The sequence below is a fragment of the Prionailurus viverrinus genome, chromosome C2 (assembly GCF_022837055.1).
Source record: "Prionailurus viverrinus isolate Anna chromosome C2, UM_Priviv_1.0, whole genome shotgun sequence".
Lineage (NCBI taxonomy): Eukaryota > Metazoa > Chordata > Mammalia > Carnivora > Felidae > Prionailurus > Prionailurus viverrinus.
Window position 1 is genome coordinate 86,544,156 of NC_062569.1, and position 18,347 is coordinate 86,562,502.

The following is an 18,347-nucleotide window of genomic DNA, read 5'->3' on the forward strand; positions in this document are numbered from 1 at the left end:
GGGCAGCCACCCCCCATTGCCTGGGAAGTAGCAGGAGGTATCCGTTCTTTCCCAAGCAAATCCTGGGTTGGAGAGCACTGGTTGGTGGCCTCAGAGCTATGGACTTCTACCCTGAGGAACTCTCAGGCCCTCAGGGGAGAGCTCCAAGTTAGTTGGTCAGCATGGACATATGGCCCATCCACTCTGTGTCTAACTCTGGGTTGGTAATAAGGAGACTGCAGACAGGAAGCCAGACATAGCCCCACACTTGTGGAATTTACATTCTAGTCAGGACAACAGCAAACCAAAAACCACAGGTGCAACAAGTATCATGGAGGAGACGGGAGAAAACGAAGGGGCCTGGAGGGCCCGGGAAGGCCTCCCGAGGAAGTGACCTAAATCTCAGATCTGGGTATTAAAAAGTCATTAGATGAACAAAGGAGGGTTGGCAGGGACTGTATAATTATAGCCTTCCCCTCTTATTGCATAATCACAGAATTTTCAGTTGAGTATGTGGCTTCTCAGAAAGTGACTACATTTCCCAGCCTGTTCTACGGCTGGATGTGACTGTGTGACCGCATTCTGGCCAATGGGAGATGAGAGGAAGTAGGGTATCAAATTCTGAATCACGGGGAAGGGGCTTACCCTCCCATTGCCCCCTTGTCCCTTCTACTGGCTGCAATGTGGCAGTGGTGGGGAGCCTTCTTAGAACATGCGAAGGAGGGTAGGGCCTCTGGTGAACCTCTCATGCCATCTTGGGGTTTTATATGAGAGAGAAATAAACCTCTATGTTGTTTAAGCCATTGTCACCTGGGTCTCTGCTATAGTAACCAAATATCCTAACCTACCCATGGTTTGAGGGAATAGCGAAGGGCTTTTTTATATCTTAATTTCGTCCGATCTTCCCAAGAACCCCAGAAGTTGGAGATTATGATCAGCACTTTAGTGTTACAGAAACTGAAGCTGAGAAAATAATTGTCTTCTCCAAGGTCACACAGTGGTGGAGCCAAGGACCCCCAACTCAGTTTTTCACCCAAGTTCCAGGAATACGCACTGTGCCAGGCTGCCTCCCTCTCTCTAGAACGGATTTTAGTGCATCCTCCGTTCATGAGATGAGTTCCCACCAAACCATCCACACTTCACCTTCACCTTCTCCCCTGTGCCAGTCTAGTCATCGGCTCATGGTCTTGATAGCACACGCCCTGACCAGCCCCGTCAGCAGGTTTAAGGACCTACATGATGTGGTGTTTTCGGGTCAGGGATGTCAGACTACTGTCACTTTTCTCAGGGAAGCTCTTACATTTTATTCTAAAAGGGAATGCTTGGAATAATCCCCCCTCCCCAGCTTAACCTGCCCTCCCTTGTGCAAAGGACCCACGAATTCTCGACACCAGCACTTAGAGAGCCCAGGGAACCCTCTGCTCCCTCATTAGGGCAAGTTGCTTCTTATTATGACAGTCTAGACTTCTCCTCCGGGCTCTCCTCAGGACAACATGTAGGAACAATTCTGTTATTTTATCTTTTGTTGGCCCTTGACTGATTGCAGGAGGAATTGTAGGCTAAGCCATGTTCACACAAATCCTTAGTTGCTGTTCTCCAACTGAGGCGCTCCTCGGGTTATGAATCACCTCTGGGGATACAGCATCTGAATAATTCAGATTTTAAAATATTGATTTTTATTCCTCACAGCCAGGAGACAGCTTTACACGTGCATTTGGCTTGATCAGGCCTTCGTGCGCCTCATGCCTGTAACTCGCAAAGATTTAATGGGGCCTCCAGTGTGCAGAAGACTGGAGCAGCCAGGGAGGAAGGGATGTGGCAGGCTCAAGTGGACACCCTCGGGAAGCCTGTGGCTTCACGTGGGACCCAAGGGCGGGGTCGGGGTACAGGCCGTGTCCTGAGTGCTGTCTCAAAGAAACAAAAAGCTATGTCAAGCAGACCTCTTCTGGAAGCCTTCCTCTTTTCTTTCATGGGGTGCCCTTCAGACTCCTTTGATGTCACTGCCCACAAAGGGACACCTAAAAATCCGGGTCCTCTCTCTGCACTGCTTTTTTTCTCGAATTGCTCTTCTCTTGACTTGTCATATTGCTTTGGGACAAGAGGCTGCTCTTAATTGGTACTAATTCTGAGGCACTCAGAGGAAATCTTCACAAAAGATGGTTGAGACTCACGGATGGCCCCTCCCTCTTCCCACCCGACGCTCCACCCTCTCCTTGGTGATTGACACCCTCACAGGCTGACCCTCTGTCCCTCTTCCTTCGACAGAGTCTGCATCATGGCCAGTTCCCTTCCTTGAACTCCTGACCCACATATTCATCTTCCTTGAGCATCAGCCTGGATAGTCACCCTCCCCGTGCCCCAGATGGACCTCATTGTCTTCACCCCCAATCCCGCTCCTTATCCTGTTCTCTCTCTCTCTCTCTCTCTCTCTCTCTCTCTCTCTCTCGGATGAGGATGCCCCACCCACCCAGTCACCCAAGTCTCAGCGTAGCCATCTGGTCACTGAGTTCTGGCAGCTCCTTTTTAATGTCTTTTATGGCTAGTCTTCTCTATATTTGCTTTTCAAGTATGTTCCAAATAGTCTCCTAACTGATCTGTCTTACAGCATTCTTATTCCTCCAAGCCACTTTCTGCACCACTATAAGAATAATTGTCTACAAGGCAAATCTAATCAGCGTGGGATTTTAGAATTCTTTCAATGGCTCCCTCATGCCCTCAAAGTAAAATCTAAATACCTCAACAGGGCCATTTGAGGCCTTTCCTGTTCTGGCCCTGCCTACATCTCTCTCTCCCTCCCACTTGCAGACACTGATCTCCCAAACTGCTGTGTTCTCACACCTCTGCGCTTCCGCCCATGTTGTTGCTCTGCCTTGAGTGGCGCTCCTCCATCTCAGTTTCACCCAGAGCTCAGTTCACGCATCTCCTCTTTCAGGAAGCCTTCCTGACTCTCCAGCCCCTCATAGCACACTGTCAGACACACACATCACCAGCTAGCCTGGGAGTTCGTTGAGGTCAGGAACTGTGTCTCGTTTGTCTTGTCCTAGAGTCTGGCAGATGCATTGCATGGGAGCCGGTTTGCAAAAAATAGAATTTTCTGCTAGTAAAAGCTGTTTTTGGTATGGTATGGTGATAGTAAATAAGTGATAATACAGAAGCTTGTAGAAGAGATTCCTGCAGTGGCTTCGAGGAAGTTAAGCCAAAGGACCTTCGGTCCTTTCCAAATCTGAAATTTCATCATTTGAAAACACTGACATTTGTCCAAAATGTTCAGGGGCGCCTGGGTGGCTCAGTCGTTTAAGTGTCCGACTTCGGCTCAGGTCATGATCTTGCGGTCCGTGAGTTCGAGCCCCGCGTCGGGCTCTGGGCTGACAGCTCAGAGCCTGGAGCCTGTTTCAGATTCTGTGTCTCCCTCTCTCTCTGGCCCTCCCCCGTTCATGCTCTGTCTCTCTCTGTCTCAAAAATAAAATAAACGTTAAAAAAATCAAAATGTTCAGCCATCAACATATGTGGCAAATTGGCCATTTTCTCCAGAAGGGGAAGCAAACGCTGTCACTCATGGCAGTTTCACAGCACCTTTGCCCTAAACATTTGGGTGTGTGGGGACTTCTCCATCTCCTTTGGACCCTGAATCTCAGCTCCTGACCTACTCTGACTCTTGGGAGGAAATCAAAGGGCAAGAGGAGGAACTGGTGTTCTCAGAAGAAGAGAAATTCACGATCCCCCTGGAATGAATTAGGAATCCATTTGGTAAAATATTTTTGAGCTGTTATAGAAGAATAAAGTAGGCTTATATATACATGAAAGATATAGGTTGAAAAAGAGCAAATTAGGGAATACCATAGATAATTTGATCACTTCCACATATTTAAAAAAAAGAGGGGTGCCTGGGTGACTCAGTCAGTTGGATGTCTGACTGCGGCCTGGAGCCTGCTTCAGATTCTGTCTCTGTCTCTGTCCGTCCCTTGCTCATGCTCTGTCTCTATCTCTCAAATATAAGTAAACATTTAAAAATTATCAATCAATCAATCAATAAGTATTGCATAATATGTAAGTATTATGCATAATTTTTCTGATTGAAATTACTTTGGGAAAGTAGTTATCTGCTGTGGACAGTGGGAATGGGAGAAAGTGACTTTCAATTGTCACTTTGTATGTTTTTATGTCGCTTCTGTTTTCTAACATCTTATCTTTTTAACACCAACAGATTTGACCTAGAATGTGGGATTAGGCTAACCTTATACTTCTTTATAGTTTTCTGTTAAAAAAATTAAAATCTAATATTTTGATTCTCTAGAGGCTGGAGAAAAGGGGATGGGGACTCACCTGGCCACAACCAAGATAGATTTTACTAGCTCCAATTCTAAACATGAAAAGCCAGAGTCAGGAAAGCAGAAGGCTAGAGGAAGGGAGAGCTTCTTGCCTGAGATCATTCTGTGAAAAGATGTCAGAGCCAAGAACAACGACCAGATCTTCTGGGTTCCAGTGTGACTCCTCAACTATACCTACAAGGAAGAAGGAAAACAGTGGTGGGGAAGGGCGGTAACATTTGCAGAAGGCCTACTGTGAAGGCATTTTATACATTTGCCAGCCAACTTCTGTCCTTAGAAAGACTTTAAAACAGCAAGATCCAGCATTACCATGAGATTTCCAGAGTTAAAAGTCTTAAAGCAGGCACAGAAGTTTACTTTCTAGACCCAGAAGGAAACATAATAAAAATGGTAGCCATGCAAACTCCTTTACCATGTATCCTGGGCGTCTTATTTTCCTGGGGATCCTATTTGCTGTAGACACTTGTTTGTGGAACATATGCTGGTGCCTCAAAGAGACCTTTCATGTAGTGATAACTGAAGAAGGTGTAGTCTGGGCAGTTAAGGGTTAACCTGGGAGTCAGGGCCTCCTGCCAATCAGAAGATTGAGAGCAGTATTTTTGGCCATCTTGAAATTCTGGTTCCGCCTTACAACGCAGTTCTCTCAGCCTGCCCAGATGAGCTCTTCTCTGCATCCCTGGATCTTAATCTCTGTGTTCCTCACTTTGGACGGGTAACCTGACCTTGGTCCTCAGTTTGCTTATGGGATAGAGTTGGGGACTTCAGGGACAGCAGTCAAGGTTTGGAATAGCCACCATGGGGAATGGAACTCAAGACTGACTGATAAGCCTCATTATTCTTCTCAGGATCTCCAGTTTTTCAGGGACGGATGGGTCATGCAGGATAGATTTCATACTTTCCCCATTCCCCATTAGCAGAGAGGACTTGCCAGACCAGTGGATCAAAGTGAGCCCATTTCCCAGTGGGATGAATGTCACCTCCCCATTCTGGGCACTCTCCCAAGTGGGCGAGATCTAAGACATCGTTCTGACTTAGCTGTGTTTCCTCTGTCTTTCATACCAGTTCTGATCAAAGAGGGGCATCGGCAGTTATGTCTGTGGCATCTCAGTTAAGGTGATGACTTTGATTGCAATCAGAGGTGGGAGAGTTCATGGGATGGAAAATGAAAAGGCATCCTGTGAACAAATCCGTTCTGCCTGAGAGAGGCCTAAACCTTGATCCAGGTGCCAGCCTTTTCATCCCACGGAAGATTGGAGGTGGATGTCATTTCATTCACAGGTAAAAGCAGAGAGTTGTGTGTGGTAGGGCCCTGCAATTTTCCACTGACTCAGCCTGTGACCTTTCGGGAGAGATCTCAGAGAAAGAGAGGGTGAAGAATACAGGCTTGCCTTCCCAAGGCTCAAGTGGGGTTTGTCACTGGGGCTTGTTTTAGGAGGCGGGTGTCGGGAGTTGAGTTAATCTGACTACTTGGGTCCTGGATATTTGCATCACTGATCCTTGTGAGACCCCTCTCTTGGATTTATTTACTTCCTTATCCCTTTTACTCCTCATCTTGAAATTCCACCCCCCTCTCTCACACATAATGATTTTTGTGTTTGTCTCTTCATCCTTCTGCTTGCATGTTTTTATACAAATACTATATGTTTGCAGTATTTTTAATTTATGTAAATATTCTATCTCGTTTCTTATCTTTTTTCACTGGTTTTCCCCCTGTTCTTTTTTTTTTTTAGTTTATTTATTTATTTTGGGGGGGGGAGAGGTGCAGAGAGAGAGGGAGATAGATGATCCCAAGCAGGCTCCATGCTGCCAGCACAGAGCCCGATGCAGGGCTCAATCCCAAGAACCGTGAGATCATGACCTGAGCAGAAGTCAAGAGCCAGACACTTAACAGGCTAAGCCACCCAGGCACCCGTCCCCCTGTTCATTTCACTGCCTTAAGCATCCACGTTGCTATGTGTACAACTGATCATTTGCTTCAGTCCTGCGGCATTGTACTCCCTGGTGTGTGTTCATTACATTTTATTTCTCGATCTCAGCGCCAGAAACTCAGGTAGCCCCCAACTTCCACTACAAGTAACTGTACACAAAGGAATTGCACATGTCTCCTAACACAGAGCTGTATGAGGATTTCTTGGGATGTATACCTAGCAGAGGAATTGCTAGTATGCTACACTGAAAATAGTGTAAAATTTTCAGTGAAAAAATACACTGACTCATCACACCAGATCGTTCCCCCAGAATGTTCTCCAGTGCCCCTTTCTGCTGTCTTCCCATGGGCGGTGTGCAAGCACCGTCATGTCCCACGTCTCTGCCACCACTGGGTGTGACCCTTCTTTCTATATGTTGCTAATATAAAAGGCAAACAGTGATATCTCTTTGTCGTTTTAATTTGCATTTTTCAAATGTAATGCAGTAAGCCTGGTGTTCACAGCTCTTCATCTCAGGATCTGTTTCCCAGGAAAATTGACTTGTTTGTGGAGTTCTGTGTTCTGTATGATGCGTGTTTATATCCTTCCCCTGCTTTTTTAAAAAAAAGTTTTAATGCTTATTTATTTTTGAGAGAGACAGAGTGTGAGCGGGGGAGGGGCAGAGAGAGAGGGAGACACAGAATCCAAAGCAGGCTCCAGGCTCTGAGCCGTCAGCACAGAGCCCGATGCAGGGCTCAAACCCACAAACCGCGAGATCATGACCTGAGCTAAAGTTGGATGCTTAACCAACTGAGCCACCCAGGCATCCCCCTTCCCCTGCTTTTCTATTGCTGTCATAAATGTTTAAGATCCTTGCATATTCTTCCTATCAGCCTCTATTCCTATTTTGTCATCAGTCTGTTAATGTTATCTTTTGTTGATTAGAGCTCTTTTGTTGATTAGAAATCCTTAATGTCGATGTGATCAAGTTAATAAAACTTTGTGTTATGGTTTATGTTTTTGAAATTTGGTTGTAAAAGAGCTTTCCCAGATTAGAAAGATATTTCCCTTCACTTAATTCTACGAACTTTATTTCTACTATTTTTCTTTAACCTTTTATACTGCGGTCTTTAAACTGCCCAGAACCCTCTCTGTGTGTGGCATTAAGGAGGGATCCAATTTTCTTTTTCTCCATGTAGCGAGCCCATTTCCCAAACGCCATTTACTAAATGCTCTTCCCTTCCCCCACCATTTGTGGTACCACGTTCATTCGATATTAATTCCTGACATACACATGAGTGTATCTGAGCTCTCTCTTCTGTTGGCCTATTTGTATGTTTTTTCAACTACTGTTTTTTTTATCATGTTGGCTTCATAATATGTCTGATTATCAGAAAGGGTAAGAGCTCCTCCTCTCTCCTTTTTAGAAGTTGACTTAGCTGTGCTCCCATGTCTTTCTCTGTCCTGTGCCACCATAGTTTGGGTATAAGTTGAGTTCAAGTGTTTTGGTTGAGCTGGGAGCAGTGGGCCTGCCAGCCGGCATGCCGGAACGTAACCTGCATCATCAGACAAGAGGCACGGGGGAGAAACTTCAGGAAGAAGTCAAGCCAAGAGATGATATCTGGCCAGCACTGGACACTAGAAAGTCCTGACAATTCTCTGCGAAGTGGAATCCAATCTGATCCAAGAGAAACAGTCAAAGGCACACAGGTCTTAATGAGCCTGGGAACCTAATCAGAGGCATTAGTAACGCACGATATTAACAGTGCAGTCCTGCCAAGGAGAAAACCCTATCTGTGTCCTTGCTTGCTTGGCCTGTGCCTCCGAGGATTGCAAGGGCCTGTCAAAAGGTTAGCTCATTGCCACCTTGTCTCTCTGCTGCTTCTGCAGCTCTTCAAACGCGCTGTTCTCAAAACCTCAGCTTTCAGGCATGTAGCATTTTTGTTTTGTGATAATTAGGAGACTGTGAGCAGGCCATGGTTAGTCATCCGTGGTGTGAAGATGACGGCTGCTCCAGCTCTGGAGGTGCTTTCGGGTTCAGACACGTCAGGCTATAGTTAAAGACAGAAGCTGATGCGGGAGAATGAGGTGACTCATCGTCAAAACCTTGAAAACCAAGTTCAAGGAGAGGGCCAAGGCTTTCCAAATGTAGAATCTGCTCGTTGGTGGTGCTGAAGCTTCGCCTGGGCATAGGTTACGCTGTTAACTTCCATTTCCTCCTCACCAAGGACTGGAAGGCCAGGAGAATCAGCCCTGTTTGGTTCAGTCTGAACAGCTGACTTAGCATTGACCCAATTCTGCAAAACCTGTTCTGGGTGTTTGTGTCTCCCTTTGGCCTCGTGATGTTTTTTTCACCCTTCATCCTCCACTGCTGTATGATGCTCGTGTCCCTTCCCTTGTGGGAAGGGGAGGCCTACATCATCTGCTCCCTCTGGAGAAGGGTCACATCCCGACTGGGGATTGACCTGGGCAGGGCTCTCATTTGACCCGTGGAGTTCTGCTGAACCCCAGAAGGCCAGAATTCAGTGGCCTTATTGCTTTGCCTCTCTGTATCTGGAGAAAAGGGGAGGAAGGCCTTAATCTCTCCTCTTCATTTACCCCTATTTCTTTTGCTCTGGGTACATGTTGAAAGCTCAAGAGAGTCCATTAACTATCCTTCTCTTTCCTTTAAGTCTTCTTTCAATGCAATGGTCAGTGTTCAGAACCTCTTCAGCCTGTGTCAGAGACTAGCACGGTGTCTTAAACAAATTCAGACTCAGCTGAAGGACTTTCAGAGGACTTTTGGGGTCCTTACTCTGAGGGCTCTAGGAGGGCTTTATCTGATGTTGGCCTGCCTGGAGTCATAGAAGGTAGGAAAGGGATGGGGGATGGCTTCGTTTCTCAGAATCGGTGAGTGAAGGAAGCAGGCTAGGCTGTGTTTTAAGACACTTAGTGGGATTGTCTAGGAAGAATCCACTCAAAAGCCCTGGGACCTAACACACAGATGAGCAAAATATTCACAAAAAGAGGTATCTCGATGGTGGGGATCAAGATGTTGACTAACTCTGTGGAAAATTAGATCACCATTCTCCTTCTCCACTCTCTATCCCAGCCTTTCAGGGGGAAAGGAGGGCTGTAGTCCAGCCCTCCGTCAGGCCACTGGACGGGATGCTGGGCGGAATGAGACTTGTTCACGCAGTCTGCTCTGGTGCCAGTCAGAGGCTCATCAGATATAGCAGGAGGACAATGACCTTGTGTAGGGCTTTGAGGATCCTGAAGTGTTCCTCTACCTCTAAAGCCTCTGCTTGTCCACATATCTAATTAAAGCCAGAGAATCTGCAGCCCAACTCTAGAGGGCTATGAGTTCATCAAACACTTAGGCAGAGATGCTTCTTACAAAAAGAGCAATTGCATCCCACAAATCGGCTTTCCCATATTTGGTCTTCTCCCAGGGATATTAAATATAACTTTTCATATGTTGCAGGCTTCACGTAGCCAACCATGTGGCTAACAGACTTCTTGGTACGGGCTCTAAATTTGGCCTAGCAGTCCCTGAGGGGATCTCTGAAAGTTAGGCTGTACTAAACCACTCTGAAAAAAGTTGCATGTGGGTGAGAACAGGTGGGCAAAGGCAGAGGTGGGTCCAAGTAAGTGTGTATCAGGGCTCTCCCTCCGGCCCACTGTTTCTGCTCCTTGGGCCACCACTCTCTCCCTGCAGCTTCTGAGAAGCTCAGTTCATTTCTTGTCAACTTGGCCAGACCAGATGCAACCAGGAAGAGCTGTTTTTCCAGGAATGGCAGTTGGAAGCCACTCTGCTATGCTTTCTTGTGGGCTACGGGCGCTGTAGGTGAAGAGAAGCTGGGGAAGAAAGCTCCTTTATGATCCAGGGGCTCTGATTTTTGCTTGAGAAAGCAGGGGGAAAGAGACCTCAGGACAAGGAATCAAAGTTAGTGCACAGAAGGATTGCAGATAGTAAACTATCCACAGAAAGATGCATAGGCTTGCTAAAAAGGAAAAGAAATACGAAGACAGAAACAAGCCTCAGGCTCCACCACACAATTTGCCAAAGCGGGACCCACCCTGACTAAAGTTTCAACTCAGGTCAGTCCATCACATACCCCCAGGACAAGTGGCCACAAAAAATGAATCTCATTCACTTTCTCTCATGGGGAGCATTTGTCTTAGCTTCTGCGCAATTCTGCTTCTTGGTTTTATCTTGCAAATCCTCTCCCTTGGCTCCTATCGTATATTCCTAACTGTTTTGGCTTCCCCAATTTGACATGGCAACAGTGACTACAAATGACAAAACTCAGTGATAGCACAGTTCTGTGCTGGGGAAAATGGCATATTTAATGGCGTTGGAGACCCTATAAATCAGTTGCGTCTTTCTGGAGAGTCATCTGGCAATAGGGAGAGCTGAGTTCTAGCCATGGCCCATTCATTCCATGTAAGGAAGCACATCTGGAACAAATAAACACGAAAGGATGAAAGAACTATTGGTATGAAAATAACCATGTTGATGTTATTAATACTAATGAACTAGAAATGATACAAACGTTCACCCTGAGGCAAATTACGATGTGCCTGCATAATGGGCACAGTATCACAATTAAAAGTGACAAACACGAGGACCTTTGACACACAAAAAATCTGAATATGAAATAATAGTAGAGAAAAAACACACTGAGAAGTGTATACTCACTTTTATTGTACAACGTGAAAACTTGACAAGCATCAGAAGGGAATGAACAGAAACAGAAGCCCTCAAATAACATGTGATGGGTGTTTTCCTCCAGAAAAGTTGTGTAAGTTCCTAAGAAAAGGATCGCCTAAATAAAATGGAAAGGACAAGACCACTTTCTGGTAGGTGTTCCCATGCTGGCTTGGGTGAGGGGCTTGACTCCTTTTAAAGTTTTGTTTCTTCCCTGGATGTGCTCAGCTCAAGGAGAGGACAGGAGCCTTTCTAAGATCTCTCACCTCAGTGGCACTGCACTCCACACTCTGCTCCTGCCACCCAACAGTCTGGTCTGCAGAAACGCCTCGGCTTCCTTTTCCCTCTCCTAACTCATTTTTCAAAAGTTAACCCGAGCCAAGAGCCTACTGGAAAACACCTGGAGAATGTTTGTCTGCAGCAGTGGGTAATTGAGATGGCACCAGACTGGGGGGCCGAGGGCCATGGTTCTAGTTCCAGCTTTGCCACCACCTTGCTGGGTAGTCATGGGCAAGTCATTCTAGACTTGGGCAAGTCAGGGTCATGGTTTCTCACCTGTGAAATGGAAATGTTGGATCAGGTTTTTTCTCTGTTTGTTTGTTTGTTTGTTTCTTTCTTTCTTTCCTTCCTTCCTTCCTTCCTTCCGTCCATCCATACTTCCTCCCTCCTTTCCTCCTTCCTTCTCCTTTCTTTCTTTCTTTCTTTCTGCAGGGGAGAGGGGCAGAGGGAGAGAGAGAAATAATCTTAAACAGGTTGCACTCCATGAAGAGCGCAGAGTCCGACGATGGCTCGATCTCACAACTGTGAGATCATGACCTGAGTCGAAATCAAGGGTCGAGTGCTTAACCAACTGAGCTGTCCAGGTGCCCCATGGGCCAGGTAATTCCTAAAGTCCTTGAATTTCTTTTTTTTTTTTTTTAATTTTTTTGTTTAACGTTTATTTATTATTGAGAGACAGAGAGACACAGAGCATGAGCAGGGGAGGGGCAGCGAGAGGGGGAGACAGAATCTGAAGTAGGCTCCAGGCTCTGAGCTGTCTGCACAGAGCCTGACACAGGACCCGAACTCACAAAGTGCGAGATCACGACCTGAGCAGAAGTCGGTCGCTCAACCAACTGAGCCACCCAGGCGCCCCAAGTCCTTGAATTTCTGACATGTCTATGGTTCTATCTTTATTGACTCAGAACTAGGAAGAGTCCTGAAATTGGATTCACGTCACTCTGAGGCAGGGAATCAATTCTGCCATCCAAGGCCACTGCCTAGAAACCCTGGAGGCCAGGGTACCTCTCTCTGTAGGCGCAAAGGCTCATCAAGGAGATTAAAAGAAAAAGTGCATGTTTTGGGCCTTTGTCAATTAATAACAGTGAATAACAATTCAATGTTTCTTAAAAGGGTTAAGGGCCTGAAGTTTCCAGAAAGAAGTAGGTCTCCTGTAAAAGAAGACCAGAAGAGTCCCTTTGACCTCGAGTTCCCAGATCGAGACACTCTGACCAGCTCTGAAACAGCTCATTGGGATGGCAATGATCAGAGTTTGGTATCAAACTATTCCTCTCATTGTGCCTGTCCAGAGAACCAAGCAAGCTAAACAGGAGTGGAGTCACAGAAGCTTCAGCCAACTGGAGAAAGGGCATTTGAAACAAGTCAGAACTCTTCTAGGTACACTGTGATCAAGAAGAAAAAGACTGGTGAGAGAAAGGTAGAAACTAAGAAAATGTGGCTGGCTGTGGTGTGCAGGGAAGGCCCATGTGTCCACTTCGTATAAATCTAATGAGCACATCTGTCTTTTTGCAGTGAAAAGTGGATGATGAGGGGTGGACAAAGGGATGGAAAAAGGGAAAGCTTTTGTCTGCACTTGACAGAGAGGATGAATGGCCTCTTGGTTGCTTCAGAGGCTGGGCTGCGAAAAAGAGTAGGTAAAGCTCTTCTCACTGAGAAGAGGGGCACTTGAGCCCAGGAATGTCCTGCCCACAGCAAAGATCTTATGGGAACAATGAATAGAGCATATTTTACGACATGGAGCTGTATGAATTAGTTTTCACAAAGTAACAAATCATCTCCAAAAGTGGCTTAAAACAACGATCAACAAAGTAACAAATCATCTCCAAAAGTGGCTTAAAACAACGACCATTTATTTAGGTCACAGTTCTGCGGGCTGGCTGGGCAGTTCTGGTCCGGGACAGCTTGGCTGAGCTCTGCTAGGATCTTGTGCATCTGTGGTCAGCTGGTGAGTCGGCTGGCAGTTGAATGATTCAGGATGGCTTCACTCACATGTCTGGAGGCTAACAGGCTGTTAGTAAGAATTATGGAGCAACTGGGCCACATGCCTCTCATCAGCCAGCAGGCTAACATGGGTTTGTTTATGTGGCAGCAGATTTCCAAGAGCAGCAAGAGAGGAAGCTGCAATGCCCCTTGAGGCCTAGGCTTGAAACCTGTACATTGTCATTTCTAAAGCATTCTATTGATCAAAGCAAGACACAAGGCCGGCTAGAGTGACTGCCTGTCCCAGTAAGCCTGGGACTGAGGGATTTCCCAGGACACGGGACTTTCAGTACAAAAACTTGGAAAGTTCTGGATAAACTGGGACAGACAGTCGCCCTAATGGTCAGCCCAGATTCAAAGAATGGGGAACTTGACTAGACATTTCTCCAAAGGAGATATACAAATGGCTGGTGAACACACAAAAAGATTTGCAACCTCACTAATCATTAGAGAAATGTAAATCAAGCCACAACAAGATACCACTTCGTACTCATTAGGATAGCTATTATCCCAAAACCAGAGAATCAGAAGTGTTGCAGAAGATGTGGGAAAAATGCGACTCTGGTGCATTGCTGCTGGGAATGTCAAATGGGGCAGCCCATAAAATTACACTATGGATCCAGCAATTCCAGTTCTGGGTATATGCCCCCAAGAATTGAAAGCAGGGGTTCAAACAGATATTTGTACACCTATGTATGTTCACAGCAGTATTATTCAACCAACAGGTTGAAGTAACCCAAGTTTTTGACCAATAGGTCAAAGTAACCCAAGAGTCTAATGGAGAACCCAAGTATGAATGAATAAACAAAATGTGGTCTGTGCATACACTTGAATATTATTCAGCCTTAAAAAGGAAGGGAATTTTTTTTTTAATTTTTAATGTTTATTTTTGAGAGAGAAAGAGACAGAGTGTGAGTGGAGGAGGGGCAGAGAGAGAGAGGGAGACACAGAATCCGAAGCAGGCTCCAGGCTCTGAGCTGTCAGCACAGAGCCCAACGCGGGGCTCGAACCCATGAGCCGTGAGATCATGACCTGAGCCGAAGTCAGACCCTCAACCGAGCCACCCAGGTGCCCCACAAAGAAAGGGAATTCTGATACATGCTACAACTTGGTTGAACCTTGAAGATGCTACACTGAGCGAAATAAGCCAGGCACAGCATGAAAATACTGTATGATTCCACTTACGTGTGGTACCTAGAGGAGTCAAATGCAGGGCGATAGAAGAATGGTGGTTGTCAGGGGCAAAGGGAGGAGAGAAGGAGTCAGTGTTTCATGAGTCTAGTATTTCAGCTGGGGAAGATGAAGAGTTCTGGAGATGGATGGTGGTGATGGCTATCTAACAATGTGAAGGTGCTTAATGCCACAGTGCTGTGCATTTAAAAAGGGTTAAAATAGAAAATTTTATATTATGTATATGTTACCACAATAAAAAAAGGGAACAAGGAGATGAGCTATCCTAGAAATGAGAGGAGCTACAAACTCTTGTGGCCATTTTTGCCCTCTGCCACAGGGGTGAGCAGGAATATAATTCAATAAGGCTGAGCTTTTGCAGGAGATCATAGTTTTTGAGGAAGTGTTCTGGGAGACAGCAACCAACATCCAAATATCGGCTATTTTGATACTTACTCTTTCCTTTGGGAGCCGGTTGTGACTTGTGGTTTTTCATCTGGGTAGGAAAACACGAGGGAATGAGAGCAGATACATGCTGATGAGTGAATGGGATGGGGAGGACATGTGGTAAGACTTTGGAACCGACCAGAAAAGTAAGATAAAATCAAAATAAGTCAGAGCCCTAAAGAAATCACTCACCTATTTAGAGGGGTCCCAGTTGCCCTGTCCGGCTTCCTGGATGCCGCTGGTAAATTGCAGCAGACAGAGCAGGCGGTCAATGAGGACACACCTGAGGCACCCGAGGAGCTGAGCCCACGGCAGCCTGGCTCGTGTGCTTCCTCCCCTCCTAGTCTCTCTCTGTTTGGTGTTCATAAGAGTCTGTGTTTATGGGAAACTCTGAGTATGCCTGTTCCTCTAGTCCAGTGGTGAGAGAAGCAGACAACAGGGAGGAGTGAGGAAAGGCATCAGTACATGTGGGTGGCCAGACGGGGTGGAGGCAGAGGAGGCAAAGGAAGCCGTGAAGCAGATGACCATGAGAAAAAAACCAATCTCCCAAGAATGCTGTGGCTGGAAGGGACTTGGAGAGCATCTCGTCTACTCTACCCATCAGAGGATAAGAAAAATGAGTCCAGAAAGCTTCACATTCTTGTCTAAGGCTACCCACCCAGGTGAGCAGGAAGTGTCACAGCTGGTAGTTGAGACCCATTTCTAAGCTGGAGCTCCATCTCTGCCTCCAGTGGCCTCCAATGTCTCACTGAATCTTCTCCACACTAGTCACTGGAAGAGAGAGTGGCAAAACCTGACCATGATGTGCCTTTACTGCCCCAGATTTGATCTACTGCAGGGGAACCATGCCCTCAGGTACACACACACACACACACACACACACACTTGTCTTCTAGTTCCCTCAGCCCTGCAAAGTCTGGTACAGCAGTGTACCTGTCCTCTTATGAGCTTTTTAATTAAAGTCTTCTATATTTCCCAATTTCCCCACTCAAGTCCATGGGGAGAAGTTATTTTTAGGTGTTACAGAAAGTACAGTGCAGACCAAATCTTTCTTCTGAGCTCTGTGACTAAGATTTAGCTTGCTCTGGGTTTGTTGCTTAACACTTAAAGGTCATCAGTGGGTGGACATAGCTTGTCTCAGGAGGCTGAAGTGCTAGGGGATTAAGTAGCACTGAATGCCATAACCTCCTCCCCTTTTTTTGTCCAGGGAGGAAAACTTCTTGGACAAACCCCAATGAAGAATCATCTGGTGAATTAATTTACTGATCCAGTTGCCTTTTCCAGCTGGGAAGGTTTCAACATTGGTAAGAGGTAGTAACAGGCCCCCTGAACTCTGCAACGTCCCGGGCTCATTGTGGTGCCCTGGGAATCCCAAGATGTGAATCTACACACATTCATTAGGAACCTACTACGGACAAGTGACTGTAGGCTTTTCAAGAGGGGACAGATACAGTGACTGCCCTTGGCGAGCTTACAGTCTTGTTGCAAGGAAATAAGGCAAGGACCCAACTCAAGACAAATGGACAAGATGAGGGTTCAGAAGGCACCAAGCACTTGTATCTGAAACACAAGTGGTATAGGCTGGAACCAGAGAGCAAACAATCTGGAAATGCCAGCTTGGCCACCACCATCGTCCTTTCCCTAATGCTTGCCTGTCAGGGCAGTGCCAGAGAAAGGATCCAAGGCTACCTTGAGAGATCAGGTCAGGCCAAGTGGGGAGGGACATGCCAAGAAGCTTGAAAATGAAGCTGTGGGCTAAAAGGAAGGCAGGGAAAGGGCAGAAGCAGAACAGGAAGCCAAGAATTAAGTGGGGTGGAACACTATATTAGTTAGGGTGCAGATTTAGCTACATGGGACAGAGACCCAGAGTAACTGTGGTCTGTTTAAACAAAATAGAAGTGTATTTATCAAGTAAACTCTGAGCTGATAAAATGGTTCTGCTCAGTGAATCATCAGAGGCACAGGCTTCTTTTCTGCTCCATCATCTCTGGGTTGTTGTCCTCATTTGCATGGTTCAATATGGCTCACCACCACCACACATGGTTCAATATGGCTCACCATCCACACTTCAACCAATAGATAGGGGGAAAGGAACCATGGCCAGGCAGCCCCCTTCCCTATAAAGGCAAAGAAATTGCTCTTGCCATTTCCACTCACATCCCAATAGCCAGAATCTGGTCACATGGCAATGCCTAGTTACAAAGGAAGAATGGGGATTGTCACCTTTATTGTGCATGAGAAAGTGCTCTGCTAATTTTTTTAAAATTTTTAATGTTTATTCATTTTTTGAGAGAGACAGAGACAGAGCATGAGCTGAGGAGGAGCAGAGAGAGATGGAGGCACAGAATCTGAACAGGCTCCAGGCTCTGAGCTGTCAGCAAAGAGCCCTACATGGGGCTCAAACTCACGAACCGTGAGATCATGACCTGAGCCGAAGTTGGACGCTTAACCGACTGAACTACCCAGGCATCCGTCTGCTAAAATTTCTAAGAAGGGAAGAATAGGTATTGGAGGACACCAAGCACTCTCTGCTACAGAGACTTGGGCTCTAGACTTGAATTTAACTCTCCCCAAGAAGAGCTGGACCTCACTGATTTTACATAAGCAGATACTCTGTCCCACTCTGCTCTAAAGAACCTGAAAGGCTTGCCTTCTCATTTAGTAGGCGAGACGGCTCTGCCCTCTAATGTCCCACGGAGGCATCCTCCCTGTCTCCCTGAGTCCTGGGTACAGAGGCTTGACACTGAGCCTTAACCTGATGCGTCTCTATGGGGATAGGGAATGAGAACAGGAGCCAGGCTGGCATCATTCTGTGTACGTAATAGAGCCGGAAGAGTTGTGAAACCCAGGAGGTTCTGCAAGGCTGTTCTGCAGTAAATACTTGTTATAAAAATAAACCTATCTTGCTATTCAACAACAATGAGCAATACCCTAGGGTTGCCAGCGCTAGAAGTACTCGTACGTCTCTGGGCACAGTGCTACAGGATGCGGGCCAACCACGGCAGCACGCACAAGCACACACCCTCTCCCTCAGTCTTCTGCACCTCACTACAGACTCAGCCCTCCTTCAGGGTTTCAACCGGCGAGAGGTTAGGACCACAGCAGGTAGAGAGAAATGTAAAGTCCCACCTTCGAGTGAAAATCAAAACAAAACAAAATAATTGGCAAGGTAGGGGATGGGGAGCTTGGCTGCAGCTGGTGTACCAAAAAGACCCAAGGGTTTTCATGGATTCTGTCATTAATATGAGCCAATGGTTGGGAGTTAGCATAAAAATGCTAATGTGGTCTTTAACTGCGTTGGAAACAGTGGAGTGTCCAGGACAAAGGGGGTTGGTTGTTAATCCTGTTTCGGATCAGAGTAACACACGAGGTACATTCAGAAAAAAAGGCTCTAGAATGGCAGGAGAATTCAACACTATGGAAGTGAGAGAACTGGACCCCTGCAGCCTGGTGAAGGCCCAGATGGACACATGACCATCTTCACATACCTGAAAGGTTGTGGGATAAGGGAGCAACTTGTTCTGTGTGGGCTCCAAGGGGAAAGTTACAGCCCGGCCAGTCTTGTTT

At 46.4% G+C, this 18,347-nt stretch overlaps 1 long non-coding RNA gene across 1 annotated transcript; it reads right to left on the bottom strand.

The window, feature by feature from the left end:
- Positions 1-12,951: 12,951 nt before the first annotated feature.
- On the bottom strand, positions 12,952-15,257 carry LOC125175506 (uncharacterized). Its single transcript, XR_007155841.1, has 3 exons — positions 14,973-15,257; positions 14,790-14,868; positions 12,952-13,191 (listed from the first exon to the last, which is right to left on the bottom strand). It is a non-coding gene; the product is annotated as an uncharacterized LOC125175506 (long non-coding RNA).
- Between the last annotated feature and the right edge of the window lie 3,090 nt (positions 15,258-18,347).